Below are 21,691 nucleotides of genomic sequence, written 5' to 3'. Positions count from 1 at the left end.
AGATAAGGATCTAATTTATTTCTTCTACCTGTGGATATCCACTTTTCTCAACTGTCCTTTTCCTATTGTGTGATCCTGACACCGTTGTCAAAAATTAATTGACCTACTGATTTTTGTGTGTTGATTTTATATCTTTTATTCATTTATTAGTTCTAGATGTAGCTTAGGGAAACCTTTCAGGGTTTTCTTTACATAAAATTATGCTATTAGAAATAGAAACAATTTAACTGGGCTTGAGCCACTGCTGCTGAGCCCAGATTCCATTGCCGCATGCCCCTCATGTCTGCCCAACGTGTACTCCCAATTCCTTTTGGTTCCAGCTCCAAAATGGCAGCTCTCAAGGATCAGCTGATTCACAAACTTCTGAAGGAGGAACAGGTCCCCCAAAATAAGATCACGTTTGTAGGGGTTGGTGTTGTGGGCATGGCCTGTGCCATCAGTATCTTAATGAAGGACTTGAGAGATGAACTTGCTCTTGTGGATGTCATGAAAGATAAACTGAAGGGAGAGATGATAGATCTGCAACACAGCAGCCTTTTCCTTAGAATCCCCAAAATGTCTCTGGCAAGGACCACAGTGTGACTGCCCCTCCACGCTGGTGATCATCACAGCTGGGCACGTCAGCAAGAGGGAGGAAGCCGTCTGAACTTGGTCCAGTGTAACGTGAGCGTCTTTAGCTTCATCACTTCTCATGTTGTCACATACAGCCCCAACTGCAAGGTGCTTCTTGTTTCCAGTCCAGTGGACATCCTGGCCTACGTGGCCTGGAAGATAAGCAGCTTCCCAAAAACCGTGTGACTGGAATTGGGTGCAATAATTCCATTATCTGATGGAAAGGCTGAGAGTTCCCAAGTTAAGCTGTCGCGGCTGGATCCCTGGTGAGCATGGAGATTCAAGTGTGCCTGTATGGAGAGGCGTGAATGTTGCTGTTGTCTCCCTGAAGACTCTGCACCCAGAGTTAGGCACTAATGCAGACAAGGAACAGTGGAAACAGGTTCACAAACAGGTGGCAGACAGTGCTTATGAGGGGATCAAACTGAAAGGCTGTACACCCTGGGCCATTGGACTGTCTGTGGCAGATTTGGCAGAAAGCATAATGAAGACTCTCAGGAGGGTGCATCCAGTTTCTACCATGGGTAAGGGGCTCTCTGGAGAAAGGATAATGTCTTCCTTAGTATTCCTTGCATCTTGGGACAAAATAGAATCTCAGCTGTTGTGAGGGTGACTCTGGCTCCTGATGAAGAGGCCTGTTTGAAGAAGGGTGCAGATACACTCTTGGGAATCCAACAACAGCTGCCATTTCAAAGTCTTCCAATGTCATACCACTTCACTGCCTAGACTGCAACAGGGTTTTAGTTGTAGGTTGTGCATGTCGTTCTTTTTAATCTGCCCTATGATTAAAGCAGTGACATTATGATGGCGTGAGGAGGGAATAACTGTCAATTTCCTGAAGTTAGAAATAGAATGGTTTACAAAATCCTACAGCTACATCCAGGGGCTGGTGACGCTTATTTTGTGTCATCCTAAGCTGGTTAGTGTAAGATAGTTCACCACCTCTGAGGTGCCACTACCAATGTTGCATGTGTTCTATTTGCCCTTCCAACTAGACCGTGTGTTTACTGTGTGCTGCATAACTTCTGGTTCCTTCACCAAATGTGCTTAGTCCAACTTTTTTTCCCAATCAGTCACAATCTGGGATCCAATGTTGTATAAACTCAATATTGTATGCCTTGAGCATAATTGTTCCAAAGGATCTTATTTTGTATATTATATGTATGAGTAGTGTACACTGCCATATAATGTAAAAAGAAAGATATATAAACAATGCAACCAGTTATCCACGTGTCATACCAACTAAATCACCAAATAAACCTTGAACAATGGAAAAAAAAGAAACAGCGTAACTGCTTCCTTTCCAGTTAGGATGCCTTTGATTTTTTTCTTGCTTAATTTTTCTGGCTGGGACTTCCAGTGCTATGTTAAATAGAAGTGACTAAAGAGAATGTTCTTATCCTATTCCTGGTCTTCAAAGGGAAGTTTCAACTTTTTGCCATTAATACTTATGTGAGCTGTGGGTTTGTCATACATGACCCTTATAATGTTGTACATTCCTTCTTCTTTGTCTAATTTGTTGAAAATTTTTATTGAGAAAGGAGATTGGATTTTGTTGAATGCCTTTCTAGTGTCTAGTAAGATGATCATATGGTTTTTTTCTTCATTCTGTTAATGTGGTATACCACATGTATTAACTAGCAATTTTAAATCATCCTTGCATCCCAGGGAAAGAGCTGACTCAATCATGGTGAAAGATCTTCTTAATGTGCTGTTAAATTAGGTTTCCTAGCATTTTGTTGAGAATTTTGGTATCTATGCTCTTCAAAGATACTGATTTGTAGTTTTCTTGTGTTTTGGTCCAGCTATGGTATAAGGGTAATGAGGAGAAAGGCTCTGTTTTTGAAGCATTCTTTCTAATGAGCATTTTCTATATGTGTTTTTATGTAAACTGTATTAATTACTAACACAATCTATGTACCTTGTAGAAGAATTTATGTGCCTCACATTATATACTCCAAATATAATGATAATTTCAAAACTATCAGGAGAAATGTTAAATTTCTCTTGTGTAAAGTAATTAATCAAATTATTATTTGCTTCAGTTTTATCTGTTTACATAATTAATTAAGGTGATTATAAATTTGAACTTTTGTACAATGATTTTTAAGTACCCATGAAAATTTCTCAGTCTTAAAATGAGTTTTTGAACCATTTAATTAAAAAAATTAGATTCAGGGGCCAGCACTGTAGTATAGCTGGTAAAGCCACCACCTGCAGTGCTGACATCCCATATGGGCACCAGCTCGAGTCCCTGCTGCTCCACTTCCAATCCAGCTCTCTGTTATGGCCTGGGAAAGCAGTAGATGATGGCCAAGTCCTTGGGCCCCTGCACCCACATGGGAGACCCAGAAGAAGCTCCTGGCTCCTGACTTGGGATTGTCCCAACTCCGGCCATTGTGACCATTTGGGGAGTAAACCAGCAGATGGAAGATCTCTCTCTCTCTTTTTCTCTCCCTCTGCCTCTGCCTCTCTGTAACTCAGCCTTTCAAATAAATAAATAAATATATATATTTTTAAAATTAGATTCAATAATTGTTTAAGGATTTATTTATTTATTTGAAAGGCAGGGTTACATACAGAGTGAGAGACAGACAGATATACCTTCTATCTGCTGGTTTACTCCCCAAATGGCCACAATGGTCATTCTTCAGGGTCTTCCACATGGGTGCAGGGACCCAAGCACTCAGGTCGTCTTCTGCTGCTTTCCCAGGCACATTAGCAAGACTGGAACTGAAGCAACTGGGACTCGAACCAGCGCCCATATGGGATGCTGGCACTGCAGGCGGTGACTTTACCCACTACGCCCCAGCACTGGCTCTGAGATTGAATAATTTTTAACATTATTTTTCATATTTAGTTCATATGTAGATATTATATACATACAAACTATTTTCTTGAAAGCAGGGATATAATATCATATAACATGGATTCATAACAAGGATAATAAAAGTAAGAGTGATATATTTTATGTAGAAGGTATAATTCAGTGAAGACAATATTTATAAATATCTATATACGCCGGCGCCGCGGCTCACTGGGCTAATCCTCCACCTAGCGGCGCTGGCACACCGGGTTCTAGTCCCGGTCGGGGCGCCAGATTCTGTCCCGGTTGCCCCTCTTCCAGGCCAGCTCTCTGCTGTGGCCAGGGAGTGCAGTGGAGGATGGCCCAGGTGCTTGGGCCCTGCACCCCATGGGAGACCAGGAAAAGCACCTGGCTCCTGGCTCCTGCCATCGGATCAGCGCGGTGCACTGGCCGCAGTGCGCCGGCCGCGGCGGCCATTGGAGGGTGAACCAACGGCAAAGGAAGACCTTTCTCTCTCTCTCTCTCACTGTCCACTCTGCCTGTCAAAAAAAAAAAAATCTATATACCCCAATAATATGGCATCCACACATTTTTATATTGTCTCACTATATATAAACTTCCACATATGAGATAAAATGTGGAATTTTTCTATGTTTGGGTTATTTCACTTAGCATAATGATCTCCAATTCCATTCATTTTTTGCAAATTTCAATATATTCTTTTTTATGGCTGAGTGATAATCTACAATGTGTACATACCACATTTTCTCTATGCACTCATCAGTTGATTGACACCTAGGTTAAATCCATATCTTTGCTATCATAAAATTGTGTTAATCATACGTGAGTTAAAGAAAATATTGCTAATTAAAAGATCAATAATTTTATGTTCTCAAATTCTGTTTTTGTCACCATTTTATGTTTCTAGGAAATCAGGTAGATGTCAGAGACCTAGAAAATGCTCTGAAAGACTTGTTGGTAGAAGTCACAGACGAGGAATATTCACATTTACTAAAATCTCTACCACTTGATGGTAAGGACTTAAGTAGATACATATTCTTCAAAGGGCTTTAGAGTGTTTGTGAGATTTTTTTCTAAAATTGTACTAAATTATTGCCTAGTCTTTTAAAAATATTTTAAAGCTTTTAGAAGTACTAGCTTTGCCAATGAAAATTGCAGTTATTGTATTTTTGTGACAGTAAGCATAACTTTTGCTCATTGCTGTCAATACTGCATGTGTGTGGTTGTCCTTGGTGTCACTAATGTTCCTGAGAGTTCTAGGAAGGATGGGAAAAGAAGGGTAAGGGTATAAAGAAAGAAAGACAAGAGTGAAGTCAAATGAAACATGTGTTCAGTTTTCTCTAGCTAATGATCACTGCCTTTTGTGCAAGTGAATGGATTTGACTCATTAAAGCTTTTCTCCAAACAAACCCCATTACTAATTGAGAGAAAAATAGATAAATTTCAGAGAAAATCATTTAAAAGTCTATCTTTTTAAAATTAGAGTAATAACTGTAGAACTTTGTCTATTCAAATCTCCTTTATTATTGTTCCATTGCCTCTTTTCTTACAGCTGAAGGAAAACTGTACAAAAAAACATTGCTGGACAGTCTAAAGGCTCTCAAAAGTGAGTGTAACATATGAGGAAAAGGCAGAAAAAAAGAGATTTCTCCTGTTTTCATTAATGTGAATTTGCTTTTATGAAATTTAAAATCTGATATGTGTTTTTAATATTTACAAATATATTAGATACATTATGCTTTCATTGTATGAAAAAATGCCAACCCCCTTTTGAACATGCAATATGTTGATGTGAACAAAAGATAGTCAAAATGAGCTTCTACATTTAGTTTAAAGTTTACTCTCCTTACAGTTTTAGGAAGTCTTACTAGATCTTATACCTTCATGATTAAAGTGATAAGCATAACACAAATGAATTAATAAGGGACTTTTTTCACATCTCGGTGTATTTTTTAAATGATACTTTGTTTCTCATAAGGAGGAAAAGTTGATATGAATAACCTGAACTCATTCCTGGACAATATGGGCCTTAACCTCTCACAAAAAGAACTTGAAGATTTTTTACAAAACCTACCAGTTGATGGTGAGCATTATAGAGTAAAATGTATTCCTTTCAGGACACCTTAGGTTTGAGAGCATCCATAGACCATTGGTAGTGCTGATTTGATATCAGTTGGACATTTTAAACAATCAAATGGCAGAAACCATATGATCATCTCAATAGATGCAGAATAAGCTGTTTTATAAAATTAATCATCCCTTCATTATTAAAACTCTCAACAAAGTACATGTAGGAGTAGTATGCCTCAACACCACTAAGGCCATTTACGACCAACCCCAGCTAACACCACTAAGGCCATTTATGACAAACCCCAGCTAACACCACTAAGGCCATTTATGACAAACCCCAGCTAACACCACTAAGGCCATTTATGACAAACCCCAGCTAACAGCACTAAGGCCATTTATGACAAACCCCAGCTAACAGCACTAAGGCCATTTATGACAAACCCCAGCTAACAGCACTAAGGCCATTTATGACAAACCCCAGCTAACATAATCTCGAATGGGGGAAGGATGTCTACTTTCAGCACTCTCATTCAACAGAGCACTGAAAGGTTTAACCAGAACAATTAAACAAGAGAAAGGGCACCCAAGTTTGAAAGGAGGAAGTCACACTATCCCAGTTTACACAATTCTTTTTTTTTTTTTTTTTTTTTTTTTTTTTGACAGGCAGAGTGGACAGTGAGAGAGAGAGACAGAGAGAAAGGTCTTCCTTTGCTGTTGGTTCACCCTCCAATGGCCGCCATGGCTGGCGTGCTGCAGCCAGCGCACTGCACTGATCTGATGGCAGGATCCAGGTACTTATCCTGGTCTCCCACGGGGTGCAGGGCCCAAGCACTTGGGCCATCCTCCACTGCACTCCCTGGCCACAGCAGAGAGCTGGCCTGGAAGAGGGGCAACCGGGACAGAATCCGGTGCCCCAACCAGGACTAGAACCCAGTGTGCCGGCGCCGCAAGGCAGAGGATTAGCCTAGTGAGCCGCGGTGCCGGCCACACAATTCTTTTAAAAGATGTATTTATTTATTTATTTGAAAGACAGAATTAAAGGAAGAAACAGAGAGATCTTCCGTACACTGGTTTACTCCCCAAATGATCACAATGGCCGGGACTGGGCCAAGAAGAAGCCAGGAGAGTGGCATGGGTAGCAGGGGCCCAAGGACTTTGGCCATTTTTCCCAGGTGCATAAGCAGAGAGCTGGAATGGAAGTGGAGCGACTGGGACTTCAACAGGTGCTCATATGAGATGCCAGTATTGCAGGTGAAGGCTTAACCCACTGTGCCACAATGCTGGTCCCTGGTATGATCTTATGTTTAGAAAACCTTAAACATTCCACAAAAAAAAATAAAAAGAATTGTTAGAACTAATAAGCCAATTAAGTCACATTTCAGGATAAAAAAAAATCAAAATACAAATCAACAGTCTTTCTATACATAGTAATGAACTAATGAAGTACTTGAAAAAGAAATCGAGGGTGGGAAGGAGGATAGGGTGGGAAGTATCACTGTGGTCCTAAATCTGCATATATGAAATACATAAAATTTGTACACCTGAAATAAAATTTTAAAAAAGAAATCAAGAAAGCAATTTTGTTTATAGTAACTACAAGAAAATAAAATGCCTAGGAATACATTTAATCAAGGAAATGGAAGAATTCTACAATGAAAACTACAAAACACTGAGGAAAGAAATTAAAGAGGATATACACAGACAAAAATGAATTACATCCCATGTTTTCATGGATTGGAAAAATTAGTGTTGTTAAAATGTCCATACTAGCCGGCGCCACGGCTCAATAGGCTAATCCTCAGCCTTGCAGCGCCGGCACACCGGGTTCTAGTCCCGGTCGGGGCACCGGATTCTGTCCCGGTTGCCCCTCTTCCAGGCCAGCTCTCTGCTGTGGCCAGGGAGTGCAGTGGAGGATGGCCCAAGTGCTTGGGCCCTGCACCCCATGGGAGACCAGGAGAAGCACCTGGCTCCTGCCTTCAGATCAGCGCGGTGTGCTGGCCACAGTGCAAAGGAAGACCTTTCTCTCTGTCTCTCTCTCTCACTGTCCACTCTGCCTGTCAAAAAAAAAAAAAAGGAGGGGGGGAGCCCAGTCCAATTTAAAAAAAAAAAAAATGTCCATACTACCCAAAGGATTTTATGGATTCAATGCAAGTCCTATCAAAATATCAATCTCTCTTAAAATTTGTATGGAACCACAAAAGACACTGAATAGTCAAAAAACCATGATCAAAAAGAACATAATTAAGGGGAAGACATTTGGTACAGTGACTAAGGTACTGCTTGGGGGACCAGTATTGTGGCATAGCAGGTGAAGCTGACATCAGTAACACTGGCATCCCGTATGTGCTGTTTCGAGTCCCAGCAGCTCCATTTTCCAATTCTGCTCCCTGCTAATGTGCCTGTGAGAAGCAGTGGAAGATGGCCCAGGTGCTTAGGCCCTTGCAGCCATGTAGGGGACCCAGAGGAAGCTCTTGGCTTCTGGCTTCAGTCTGGCCTAACCCTGGCAGTTGCAGCCAGTTGGGTATTGAACCAGTGAATAGAAGATAGATATCTCCCCCACCCTCTCTTTCTCTCTCTGGAACTGTGCCTTTCAAATAAATAAAAAAAATAAATATTAAAAAAAGAGAGATACTGTATGGGACACCCATATCCCATAGTGTAGAGCCTGAGTTACAGCCCTTGCTCTGCTTCTGATTCCAGCTCTCTGCTAATGCACACTCTGGGAGCCAGGAGGTGATGGGCCAAGAATTTGGACCCGGGCTATCCACAAGGGAGAGCCAAATTAAGTTCTGGGATCCTCCAGCCTGGTCCAGCCCTGGTCATGATAAACTTCTGGAGGGTGAACCAGTAAATGGAAGATCGTTGTGTGTGTGTGTGTGGGTGGGTGTGTGGGTGTGGTCTGTCATTCTGCCTTTTGAATAAATATAAATAAATAAATAAATAAATAAATAAATAAAGTTTTAAAAGGGGCTGCACACAAAGAATGAAGGAATCTGATTCACGTAAGCATCATTGGATACAGGAAGAAATGGAAAAGTCTTACCTTCAAAGTGCTGGAGAAAATAACTTTGAGCAGCTAATAGACATTTTCATACATACAAGAACACAGACAATAGCCACATACTTTTTCTTTTTTAAAAAAAGATTTTTATTTATTTTATTTAAGAGGTAGAGTAACAGACAGTGAGAAAGAGAGAGACAGAGAGAAAGGTCTTCCTTCCATTGGTTCACTCTCCAAATGGCTACAAAGGCCCAAACTGTGCCGATCCGAAGCCAGGAGCCAGGTGCTTCTTCCTGGTCTCCCACACGGGTGCAGGGGCCCAAGGACTAGGGCCATCCTCTACTGCTTTCCCAGGCCATAGCAGAAAGCTGGGTTGGAAGTGGAGCAACCAGGACTAGAACCGGTACCCATATGAGATGCTGGCACCACAGGCAGAGGATTAACCTACTGCGCCACAGCATCGGCCCACCACATACTTTTTCTAAACAAATTACCAGAAGATGCATTTTAATAAAAGAAAAGCAAATATAGGAGGAAATAGTGAGATGCATGAAACAAAGTAGAGAAAAGAACTTAGAAGAACTTATGCTTGTATGTTTTTAGTATATAATAGCATGATGTGATGCTGTCTAGAACTAAAATGCAGGATGATAGCAATGTTCTAGTCGTGTGCAGGTGTCACAGGTGGAGAAAGGCAACAGTCTCATTGTTGGGCTGTGACTGCTCTGTGTCTTACAGTTGATGGGAAGGCGCATCTGAAAAATGTGACACAGCGAATGAAAGATTTTACAGGTGAGTTTCTATAACACTGAAACCTATTATGTTTTTACAATAAATTATAATTAGATATCATTCTCCTAATGTGTTGTTTTTATTAATTTAGCCATTTTATCCAGTTATTGTGAAATATTTCTTTCTGATAAAATTCATTTGGTTATTGAATAATCTATGTATTAAAAATAAACAGAACATTGTCTCAATAATAAATAAATGTACTGTCCTTGTAAATTTGTATGTTAATTGTGTGTTATTTGTTAATTGTATGTTAAATTTCAGTGAAGTGCATTAATAAGTTAGGTAGAGTTTTGGAAAGCTCAAGATAATGTTTTTGTGAATGGTAATTTTATATCAGTGTAATATCTTCTACCAGAATTATTTCTATTGACAATTCATTATACAATTTCTTAACAAGATTTCATTCTGCATATTATCCCCAACATTAAAAGCCATTAACTTTGCCGGCGCCGCGGCTCACTAGGCTAATCCTCCGCCTTGCGGCGCCGGCACACCGGGTTCTAGTCCCGGTCGGGGCGCCGGATTCTGTCCCGGTTGCCCCTCTTCCAGGCCAGCCCTCTGCTGTGGCCAGGGAGTGCAGAGGAGGATGGCCCAGGTGCTTGGGCCCTGCACCCCATGGGAGACCAGGAAAAGCACCTGGCTCCTGGCTCCTGCCATCGGATCAGCGCGGTGCGCCGGCCGCAGCGCGCCGGCCGCGGCGGCCATTGGAGGGTGAACCAGCGGCAAAGGAAGACCTTTCTCTCTGTCTCTCTCTCTCACTGTCCACTCTGCCTGTCAAAAAAAAAAAAAAAAAAAAAAAAAAAAAAAAAAAAAAAAGCCATTAACTTCTATTAGCACTTTATATTTGCGTCTTTCATTTTGCCTTTGTTCTTTAACATTAGATTGAAAGTGGTGCTATATAAACAATTTTAAGTATAAAAAAGCACATTCTGAATGTTTATAACACAAAGAAATAATAAATATCTGAGGTAATAGATCTGTCAGTTACTCTGATGTGATCAATATACATTGTATAAATTTATGTCATACTATATCACATAAATATGTAAAATTATTATGTATCAGTTCAAAATAAAATTTTTAACACTTAAAATGTACCATCATAGATCATATAGGTTAATAACATTTTCTTATTGATATCTCTGAAATATTGTCATGAATTTCTAAAATTTCTGTCTTTTCAAAGGAGAAAAGATCGATGCCGGTGATCTGAAAAATGTTCTTAAAAACATGGGGATAGAAGTCAGTGATAAGGAATGTGCGGAACTGCTAGCATCACTACCAGTTGATGGTGAGCTGCTGGAATTACCACCAATTAGTGGTTATTGTGGCCTCCAGAAAGTTTACTTTTATGACTCTACTTTTGAAATTTTTATTTAAAGTGTGTTCAGATATGACCTGAACTCATCCTCCAGCTCTTGTTTGCATTTGAACAATCTTTCTATTACTCTGAGACAATTCAAGTGCAGACATTAACCCCCAAAACAATCCTCTTCCACAAAACCATTGTTGAGAAAGAAAGATGTTATTGATGATTTTGCAAGGGAGAGGAAGCGGGGTAAACATTGCAAAGACCTCATGAGAAATTTCTGTCCCCTCCCAGAGTCACTTGAGTCTGTCCCCTGAAAATTCCCTTTTTGTGAACTTACCCCTCACAGAGCTAACCATGGATTCTTCCCCTGTTTTTCTTAATTCCTAGAAGGATGCCAATTTCATTGGTTAGTAAATAACATCTATTATGAGTGTTCGTTCATTTTCTTTCTTTCTTTCTTTCTTTCTTTCTTTCTTTCTTTCTTTCTTTCTTTTTCTTTCTTTCTCTCTTTCTCTCTTTCTCTCTTTCTCTCTTTCTCTATTTCTCTCTCTCTTTCTTTCTTTCTTTCTTTTTATTTGACAGGTAGAGTTATAGACAGTGAGAGAGAGAAACAGAAAGGTCTTCCTTCCATTGGTTCACCCCCCAAATGGCCGCTACGGCTGAAGCTGTGCCGATCCGAAGCCAGGAGCCAGGTGCTTCTTCCTGGTCTCCCATGCGGGTGCAGGGCCCAAGGATTTGGGCCATCCTCCACTGCCTTCCTGGGCCACAGCAGAGAGCTGGACTGGAAGAGGAGCAAGCGGGACTAGAACCTGGCATCCGTATGGGATGCCGACGCTGCAGGCGGAGGATTAACCAAGAGAGCCACAGTGCCAGCCCCTGTTTCTTTCTTTAAACACAAAAGCTAGGGGCCAGCACTGTGGCGTAGCAGGGAAAGCCACCGCCTATAGTGCCGGCAACCCATATGGGCGCCGGTTGGAGTCCTGCTGCTCCATTTCCCATCCAGCTCTCTGCTGTGGCCTGGGAAAGCAGTAGAAGATGGCCCAAGTTCTTGGGCCCTGCACCCACATGGGAGACCTGGAAGAAGCTTCTGGCTCCTGGCTTCAGATCAGCGCAGCTTTGGCCATTAAATTGGGGAGTGAACCAGCGGATGGAAGATTCTCTCTCTCCCTCTCTCTCTCTCTTCCTCCCTCCCTCCCTCTTTCCCTCCCTCCCTCTCCGCCTGTAACTCCAACTTTCAAATAAATAAATAAATCTTCAAAAAAAAAAAAAAAACACAAAAGCTCAACGTCTTCCCAACATGAACTTCAAAAAGCAACTTCTCCCATGCCGTAAGGTCAAGTTCTGCATGATCCCATTGCCGGCATGTCTTCTTTGGCACTTACACAGTATGGCCAAGGAGGATCTCGGAGTAAAAACAGTCCATGTCGGTGGTTAGGGTTCTGTTTTTGTTTTAGTCCCTTGTATCCAGTATAAAATCCTTTCAAACGTGACTGACAGTGTGAATCTGTGTAAGATGGCAGACTGCTCTGTCTGTTCAATGCCATTGTGCAAAGAATGAAATGTTCAGAAACTACCTAATCCACAAGCTTTTTAATTCCATAAAATATAGCTGAAATTAAATGCTACTTTTTTAAAATTAAGTAGTGAACAGCCTGGTTAAATTCAAAGCTTTTGATGTATAAAACTTTATAAATGGAACTATTTTGTCAGTAGGCAAAATGTAACAAAAAACTGTCTAGATGGATAGTATGTATTTTCTGCACAGATCTCTGTTTAGAAAATGTATCAGTCTTTGCCAGGCAGGAAGATTGCTCTAATAAACAAAAATAAAAATTTTATGGATAAGCCAAAATTTTTAAAAAGCATCTTTTCAGCTAATATCTATCTCTCCCTACAAATAATTCTGTTTTTTAAAGATTTATTTATTTATTTTAAAGTCAGAGTTACACAGAGAGAGAAGGAGAGGCAGAGAGAAAGAGAGAGGTCTTCCACCCACTGGTTCACTCCCCAATTGGCTACAATGGTCGGAGCTACACCTATCCAAAGCCAGGGCCAGGAGCTTCTTCCGGGTCTCCCATACAAGTGCAAGGGCCCAAGGACTTGGCCGTCTTCTACTGCTTTCCCAGGCCGTAGCAGAGAGCTGGATCAGAAGAGGAGCAGGGGCCAGAGCTGTGGCATAGCGGGTAAAGCCATCGCCTGCAGTGCTGCATCCCATATGGGCGCCCTGGCTGCTCAAGTTCCAATCCCACTCTCTGCTATGGCCTGGAAACGCAGAAGAAGATGGCCCAAGGCCTTGGGCCCCTCCACCCATGTGGGAAGGCCCGGAAGAAGCTCCTGGCTCCTGGCTTCGGATCAGCGCAGCTCTGACCGTTGCGGCCAACTGGGAAGTGAACCAGCGGGTGGAAGACCACTCTCTGCCTCTCCTCTCCCTCTGTGTAACTCTGGCTTTCATATAAATAAGTAAATCTTTTAAAAAAGAAGAAGAAGAAGAATTTGAGCAGCTGGGATTTGAACCAGTGCCCATATGGGATGCTGGCACTGCAAGCAGAGGCTTTATTCCCTACGCCACAGCACTGGCCCCCTACAAGTAATTCTTTATGTAAGCTTTAGGAGGTAAAAACCTTTCATATCATTTCACCAGCTTGGAACTTAGCAAAATCTTCAAATCTGAGCTTTGCCATCAAGGACCAAAGAAACCTCTGATGCTACACATTCAGCAGCTGATATGTCCAACTTTAGGAGTAAAAGGAAATAGAATGACAATGGATAGAAATAGGAGATGGGAGGAGACAAAAATAGGGAAAAAAATGAGTATGTAGTTTTCAGCTCTGTAGTATATAAACCAGCAATTGCTGTGTGTGTCAAAGAGTAAGTAAACCTACTAATAATAACATTGAGCATTTATTTAGTCCTAATGATGTGCAGGTTCCATTCTCACCATACCCAAGGATGATACATTATCCCCATTGTACAGTGGAGAAGGCAGTCATAAAGACAGTAGGTAATTTGCTTAAGGCCACAAACATATTAAGCAGTAGAGCAAGAATTTAACCTCAAGCCTCTATACCAGAGTACCATTCCACACCATCAGTTTCGAATCTCATCATGACAGTAGACTAATCATGTCGATTAGTCTGATGCTTTTTTCGAAAGGCAATTAGGAGGAGAGAGAAATAGAGAGAGAGAATATCTTGCATCCACTGGTTCACTTCCCAGATGGCCACAATGGCTGGGGCTGGGCCAGGCTGAACCAGGAGCCTGGAGCTTCATCTAGGTCTCCCACGTGAGTGGCAAGAGCCCAAGCACTTGGACCATATTCTGCTGCCTATCCCAGGCCTTTAGCAGGAAGCTGGATCAGAAGTGGAGCAGCTGGGTCTCAAAGCAGCACCCATATGGGATGGCAGTGTTGCAAACAGAGGCTTAACCTGTTTTACCGCAACGCCAGCCCCAAGTTTGATTTCTTATTCTCTTGTGGGTAATTCTCTGCCCTGAACTGTGCCTTTTCTTACAGATGATAACAAAGTTTTCCAGAACAGATTACTAACAGGTTTGAAGTCTTTCAAAGGTGAGTAATAAGTGTTATAAGAAAATATATAAAATTGAAATTCTCATTCTTTATTTTTCTTTTTCCTTAGTTATTAGGTCATGATTCTTCCACCATCCTTTCTACATATTGATATGGTCTTGTGTGTGTGCTGTGTAAAATGTCTTAGAATCAGACTCAAAGAAACTAGTCCCAAATATCTCCATAGGTGTCATTCTCTGTGTACTCTTGGATACGTCTGATTAAAATTTTGAACTTCATGATGCAAAATTAATCATAATAATTAGCTTTATTAGTTTTTTGATATAAAATATATCACATACCCATTAAATAAAATATCCAAGTTTTTTAAAATAACCATTCATAGTCCTACTATCTAGTCATAACTACTGTTAATGTTTACAATTATATAATTAAAATACTCTGAATTTCTCTGAAATCACCTTGGGAGATTATATAAAAGACAGGAACATACTAGTTTCTCCGGTGACAGAATCCACAATTCTGCCAGTAGCTGAGCTATTAGATGAAGAAGTTGACTTGAACAAGAGCCATGATATACAAAAGCATATCTAATCCTAGGATCACACTGAGTCGAGATGCTCACAGTGCAACATGTATATGGAGAATTAATCCAGGTATTGGAGTAATAAATTGATGTTGTCAATCTCAGGTTCACTCTCTTCATGTACTGGCTGTCTGTTGAATGTCAAGGAGAACCACTGCCATCACTTATATTGTTCATTTATGTCTGTTTTTACTGAACATATGCTTTTAATTCTTACAAATTAAGGATGATATAACTCTGTCCCATAAAAACATTTTTAAAACCCATCTTTTGGAAAGGCTATAGTTTTGTAATTCTCTATGGAATAAAATACATTAAATTACTTAACATTACCTTATAATGACATATTTTAATTTGGGGGATTTTTCTTTTTATTTTCTTTCCATTTTTACTTATTATAAATAAGATCATAATGAACACTTTCTCCCACACCTTTGTTGTAAGCTTTTTCTTAAAAAGTAGAATTGATGGACTGAGTTATAAACATTTGAAAGGATCACAATAGTTAATTACCAAACCACTTTCCAGTGGTGATGATTCCAGTTAACTCTTACTGACAACCAGGTCTATTAAAAGTTAATTTTTTATTATAAGATGTATTTTTCACATTGTGTTTTTTTTTTTTACTGTCTTTCTCTTTCCTAAGGAGGAAGGGTTGATGTCAATAAGTTGAAAAACATTCTAAGGAACATGGGAATCAAACTCAAAAATAAGGAACTGAAAAATATAATACGAAATCAGTTTATTGATGGTAAGATTTGGAAATAACTATTTTGCCTGTGTGGAAGAGCTTAGAATCTTGGGATCATGACTAGAATTTCTGAAACTAGATTAATCTGAGGATCTTAAGACATTTTTCAATGTAAATTGAAAATGCAAAAAAAGAACTTGTCCTGAAAGTAAGAAATCCTGTCTTTTATCATTTTTGTTCATCTGAAGTTATCCTGCTCAACTCTCACAATGTTGACAGTACATTCATAACTGTTAGCAGGCAAGAGAATGGGTAGAAGAAACAAATATGAGAACAAGAAGTAAAATGAATGAATGAACAGCAAAGGTAGCCCAAAATGACTGAGGAAAATACCCATATCAGAAGGTGTAGAGCCTCATTAATACCTTCTTTAGTGTCTAACAACTGTATGTCATTACCACTTTGGGATACAAATGGAAGTTGACAACATCAGAGGAAACCATATTGGGGATAGATGGAAGATATGAAGCTCCTTGATCAGTATCTGTATTAGATGTAAGGTTCAAAAAATATATTATGAATATATTTCACCATACTTATCTGAAGGCTCCATAACTAGAGATGTTTATCATAGTCAATCCTGTGTGTAAGTGACACAGGTTGAAATTCATTGTCCTTTTTCATAAGGAGGAATCAAGCACTCAAGTCAGGAAGTATAAATTTAAGATGAAAACAAATAATTTAGTAAAATACATAGACTTTCACTAGACCTTAGCTTTGCAATTTAAGTTCTATGTCAATGTCCAAATTGTTTATGCTTTGAATTGCAGCTAATGGATACATTTCTCTGAAGAAGGTGATGGATGATGTGGAAGCAATTACAGGCAAGTTAAAAGTCATGTGAAGTTTAAAATCCTAATTCTTTATGATGTTTTCTCATCTTGTCTTTTTCAGTTAATGTATAAATTCATGGGTATAGTACTAATACTCATGAATCCATCAATCTGTAAAATAACTAGACTTTCCAGTATCAGTACATCAATTATTTCCTGTCTCATCTCTACCTCTTTGTTCTGAGCTAATACTATCTTGAATTTTGTACTGCTTATTATTGATATTGATATTCTCTTTCTTTTGGATTTTAGTCATTCGTACAGGGGTGAGGTGATTATATCATTGTGGTTTAGATTTGCATTTAGCCGATAACTAGTGATACTGAGTATTTTTTCATATATTTGTTGGCCATTTGTATTTCTTCTTTAATGAACTATCTATTAAGGTTCTTTGCTCATTTCTTGATTGGGTTTTTTGTTGTTGAATTTTTTTAAGTTGCTGATACATTCTGGATATTAATCCTTTGTTGTATAAGTAGCTCATAAATATTTTCCCCATTCTGTTGGATAATTCTTAATTCTTAATCATTTCCTTTGCTGATGGCTTATTGGGGATCTACTTATCTGGGCATAACACATCCAGTTTTGCCAGCATAATTTGTTGAAGAGATTATCCTTACTCCAATTTGTGGTATGGGCATTTTTGTCAAAAATCAGTTGGCTAGGGGCTGGCGCCGTGGCTCACTTGGTTAATCCTCTGCCTGCAGCACCACCATCCCATGTGGGCACCAGGTTCTAGTCCTGGTTGCTCCTTTTCCAGTCCAGCTCTCTGCTGTGACCCAGGAGGGCAGTGGAGGATGACCCAAGTGCTTGGGTCCCTGCACCTGCTTGGGAGACCAGGAAGAAGCACCTGGCTCCAGGCTTTGGATCAGTGCAGCGCTGGCCATGGCAGCCATTTGGAGACTGAACCAACGAAAGGAAGACCTTTTTCTCTGTCTCTCTCTCTCTCACTGTCTATAGCTCTACCTGTCAGATTAAAAAAAAATCAGTTGGCTATATGCATTAATTTCTAGGCTCTCTATTCTGTTCCATTTATCTATCTGTCAGGGTTTTTTTTTAAGATTTACTTATTATTTATTTATTTGAAAGTCAGAGTTACATACAGAGAGGGAGAGGGAAGGAAAGATCCATCTACTGATTCACAATCCAGATGACTACAATGACCAAACCTAGGCCAGGCCAAAGTCAGAAGCCATGGGATTCATCCAGGTCTCCCGTGGGGGTGGCAGGGGCCTAAGCACTTGGGCCACATTTCACTGCTTTTTCAAGGCCATCAGAAGGAAGCTACATTGGAAGTGGAGCAGCTGAGACACAAACCTGTGACCATATGGGATGCTGGCATCGCAAGCAGTGGCTTTACTTGCCACGCCATAACCCCAGCCCCATGTGTCAGTTTTTATGCCAGTACCATGCTGTTGTTTTTTTTGTTTTGTTTTGTTTTTGTTTGTTTGTTTGTTTGTTTTTGACAGGCAGAGTTAGACAGCGAGAGAGGGAGACAGAGAGAAAGGTCTTCCTTCCATTGGCTCACCCCCAAAATGGCCACTACGGCTGGTGCGCTGCAGCCAGCGCGCTGCACTGATCTGAAGCCAAGAGCCAGGTGCTTCCTCCTGGTCTCCCATGCGGGTGCAGGGCCCAAGCACTTGGGCCATCTTCCATTACTTTCCTGGGCCACAGCAGAGAGCTGGACTGGAAGAGGAGCAACCAGGAAAGAACCGGCGCCCCAATTGGGACTAGAACCCAGGGTGCTGGTGCCACAAGCAGAGGATTAGCCAAGTGACATTCTTAGTTAAATTTATTCCTAGGCCGGCGCCATGGCTCACTGGGCTAATCCTCCACCTGCGGCGCTGGCACCCCAGGTTCTAGTCCTGGTTGGGGCACCAGATTCTGTCCCGGTTGCTCCTCTTCCAGTCCAGCTCTCTGCTGTGGCTTGGGAGGGCAGTAGAGAATGGCCCAAGTACTTGGGTCCCTGCACCCTGATGGGAGACTGGGAACAAGCACCTAGCTCCTGGCTTTGGATCAGTGCAGTGCTGGCCATGGCGGCCATTAGGGGAGTGAACCAACAGAAGGAAGACCTTTCTCTCTGTCTCTCTCTCTCACTGTCTTTAACTCTCTTTCTCTCTCTCTCACTGTCTAACTCTGCCTGTCAAAAAAATATTTATTCCTAAATATTTCTTGTGGCTATTGTGAATGTGATTTCTTTCTTGATTACTCTTTCAGTGAATTCATCATTAGATGTATAAAAAAGTTACTGCTTCTTGTATTTTTTTTATTTTAAAATGTTTGTTATATATTTATGTTGAATACTTCAAGAGAGAATTACCATGATTTCAAAATGCCATCCCTGGATTCAATAAATATCTTTTTATAATTATACTTCATCAGTATCTAGAAGTGTACATAAATAAGTCAGCTAAAGAATAAAGTTGGTAAAACAGCTCCATAAAGCTCCATAAACCACAAGTCTCAGGGCTGGGGGCCATGCGTGGTCAGTTAGGCCACTCTGCCGCCGTGGTTTTTAACATGATTCACATCTCTTTCCATCACCTTCAGGAGCACAGCATTGCAAGCGTACATTAGACTCCTGATGCTGAAAAGTTAGTACTAGAATCTTTGATATCTTTAAAAAAATCATCTTACTGCAAAGAAATTCAAGAAGAAAATTCCAGGACCCTTGGTCAGAAGCTCTCAGGGCTTGTGCCCCTCTGATGCACTCGAAGCTATGAGCCAGGCTACAAACAGTGCTCTCCCTAGTGGAAGATGCAAGCTAAGAAGCAGGCAAATGAGGGGTTCTGCAGGCACAGGCTAGCCCTCCAGGCGTTCTGGTACAGGCTCCTTGTGTCAGCAGCTAACTACCACCTACCTTAGCCAGCATTACAGAAACAAAACATTTAGAATAATTATTTATCAAAATAAGAGTAACTGTTCTTTTGCCTTCTACAATCAATCACCTTTGAAATGCTACAAGTGGACTCCGGCTGTGGGCTGTGGGTGTCTTCTGGGCTAAGAAGGTGCAGGTGCACACGGGAGGAGCTACTGATTGACCTTCTCAAAGTACTCCTTGGATGCGGTTGGATTCGACTTGATCGTAGGAGAATCTGGCGTCCAGTTTGCTGGGCAGACTTCCCCCTGAGTCTCCACATACTGGGAGGCCTTCACCAGGCACAGGGTCTCCTCCACGCTCCGGCCCTCTGGGAGGTCATTGACACTCAAGTGCTTGATGACCCCATTGAGGTCAATTATGAAGAGGCCTCTCAGAGCGAGCCCGGGGCCCTCCAACAGCACACCATAGTCCCAGGCAATCTGCTTGGTTAAATCCGACAGGAGTACGATGGTCATGTGGCCCAAACCACCATTCTTCCGTGGTATGTTGACCCAGGTGAGATGGCTAAAGTGGGAATCCACGGAGATGGCAACAACTTCACAGTTCACATCATGAAACTCATTGGCTTTGTCACTAAAAGCAACAATTTCTGTAGGACACACAAAGTTGAAATCCAGAGGGTAGAAGAAGAGCACCAAGTACTTCCCCTTGAAGTCATCCAGGCTTAGGTCTTTGAACTCGCTGTTGACGACGGCTGTGCCCTTGAAATAGGTCGCGGGCTGGGTGACTGCAGGAGCACGGTGCAAGGGACTGGTGCTGAAGGCAAGTTTTGCTCCAGACTGCAAGATGTGTGTCAAGCACAGTGTTCCAGAAGCAGCAGGCCTAGGACTGCAGAGGCAGACCTGCCCCGAGGAATGGTACCCATGTGCCGGGCAAGCGGGGCCAGAGCAACCTGGCCATAGCAGCCGCCATCTCCAATGCACGTGGGCGCTGCAGGATAGCGGGAACCTGTATGTTTATTTTATAACCTGCGACTTTACTGAACTGGTTTAACAGTTCTAATAGCTTGTTGGTGGAGGGTTTAGGGTTTTCCTGTACATCTGCAAACATGGATATTTTGACTTCCTCTTTTTATATTTGATGCCTTTTATTTAATTGCTCTTTTTAACTGCTTTTATTTTTTAATTTATTTATATTTAATTTTTTATGTCAAAGATAACATTTAAAATTTTTATTAATTTAAAAGGGACAGATCTTATGCATTCCGCAGGTACAGTTCCAAGAAGATAACCACACTTCCCTCATACCCTGCATCCCAAAATCCCCCTCTCTCCTTCCCCATGCTTCATCAGTTTTTGCAAACCCATAATTGTAATTCACTCTATTTTAGCAGATTTAATTCTCTGTTAATCATAATATTTAACAAGTAAAAAGTAGTAAGACCACAGTTCCACAGGAGTATAAACAAGGGCTAAAAATGACAATCATAACCCAAAATAACCATGTCATTCCTATACATTTTTTGGTAGTCTGTGTTAACTGTCATATATCAGAGAAAATATATGATATTTATCTTTTTGAAACTGGCTTATTTCACTAAGCATAATGGTTTCCAGTTGTGTCTAATTAATTGTAATTTTCTCAAACTATTCAAAACAATTGAATGGGATTATTTCCTAATCCAGAAAAAGATACAACAGAGAAAGAGAACTGTAGACCAATATCCCTGATGCAGATAGATGCAAAAAATCCTCATCAAAATACTAGCTAATAGAATCACACAACACATCACAAAGATAGCTGGATCAAGTGGGATTTATCCCTGCCATGCAGGGATGGTTCAACATTTGCAAATCAATAATTGTGATACATAACATTAACAAACTGAAGAATATAAACAATATGATTATATCAATTGATGAAGAAAATGCATTTAATAAAATAAAATACAATATTCTTTTATGATGAAAACTTTAAGTAAATTGGGTAAAAGGAACATTCCTCAAAATAATCAGGGCAATTTATGAAAACCCCACAGCCAACATCTTATTGAATGGGGAAAAGTTGGAAGCATTTATACAAATATCCAGAGCCATATAAGATGCCCGCATTCACCATTGCTATTCAACATAGCCCTGGAAGTTTTAGCCAGAGCCATTAAGCAAAACAAAAAAAAGAAGAAGGAGAAGGAGAAGGAGAAGAAATAGAAATTCAAAGGGATACAAATTGGGAAGAATGAGTCAAATTATTCCCATTTGCAGATGACAGGGTTCTCTATATAGGCAAACTAAAAGACTCCACTAAGAGACTATTGGGACTCATAAAACAATTTGGTATAGTGGCAGGATATAAATTAACACAAAAAACAATAGTCTTTGTATACACAGACAATGCTATGGCTGAGAAGAAACTTCTAAAATCAATGCTATTCACAATAGTTACAGAAAATTTTAAATACCTTGGAATAAATTTAAAGAAGAATGTGAAAGATCTCTACAAAGAAAATTATAAAACATTAAAGAAAGAAATATAATAAAACACAAAAAAATGGAAAAAT

The 21,691-nt window shown here is 40.5% G+C and overlaps 2 pseudogenes; one reads left to right on the top strand and one right to left on the bottom strand.

Annotated features, from left to right (window-relative positions):
• Positions 1–327: 327 nt before the first annotated feature.
• LOC149121107 (L-lactate dehydrogenase A chain-like) lies at positions 328–16,324 on the top strand (annotated as a pseudogene).
• A 3,019-nt stretch (positions 16,325–19,343) lies between these two features.
• LOC138846051 (thioredoxin-dependent peroxide reductase, mitochondrial pseudogene) lies at positions 19,344–20,106 on the bottom strand (annotated as a pseudogene).
• Between the last annotated feature and the right edge of the window lie 1,585 nt (positions 20,107–21,691).

This window comes from Oryctolagus cuniculus, chromosome 17, assembly GCF_051225735.1.
Source record: "Oryctolagus cuniculus isolate XC-2025 breed Fujian yellow rabbit chromosome 17, ASM5122573v1, whole genome shotgun sequence".
NCBI classification, from domain to species: domain Eukaryota; kingdom Metazoa; phylum Chordata; class Mammalia; order Lagomorpha; family Leporidae; genus Oryctolagus; species Oryctolagus cuniculus.
Note: the sequence above shows the minus strand (reverse complement) of the source record. Positions and strands in the feature narration are given on the sequence as shown.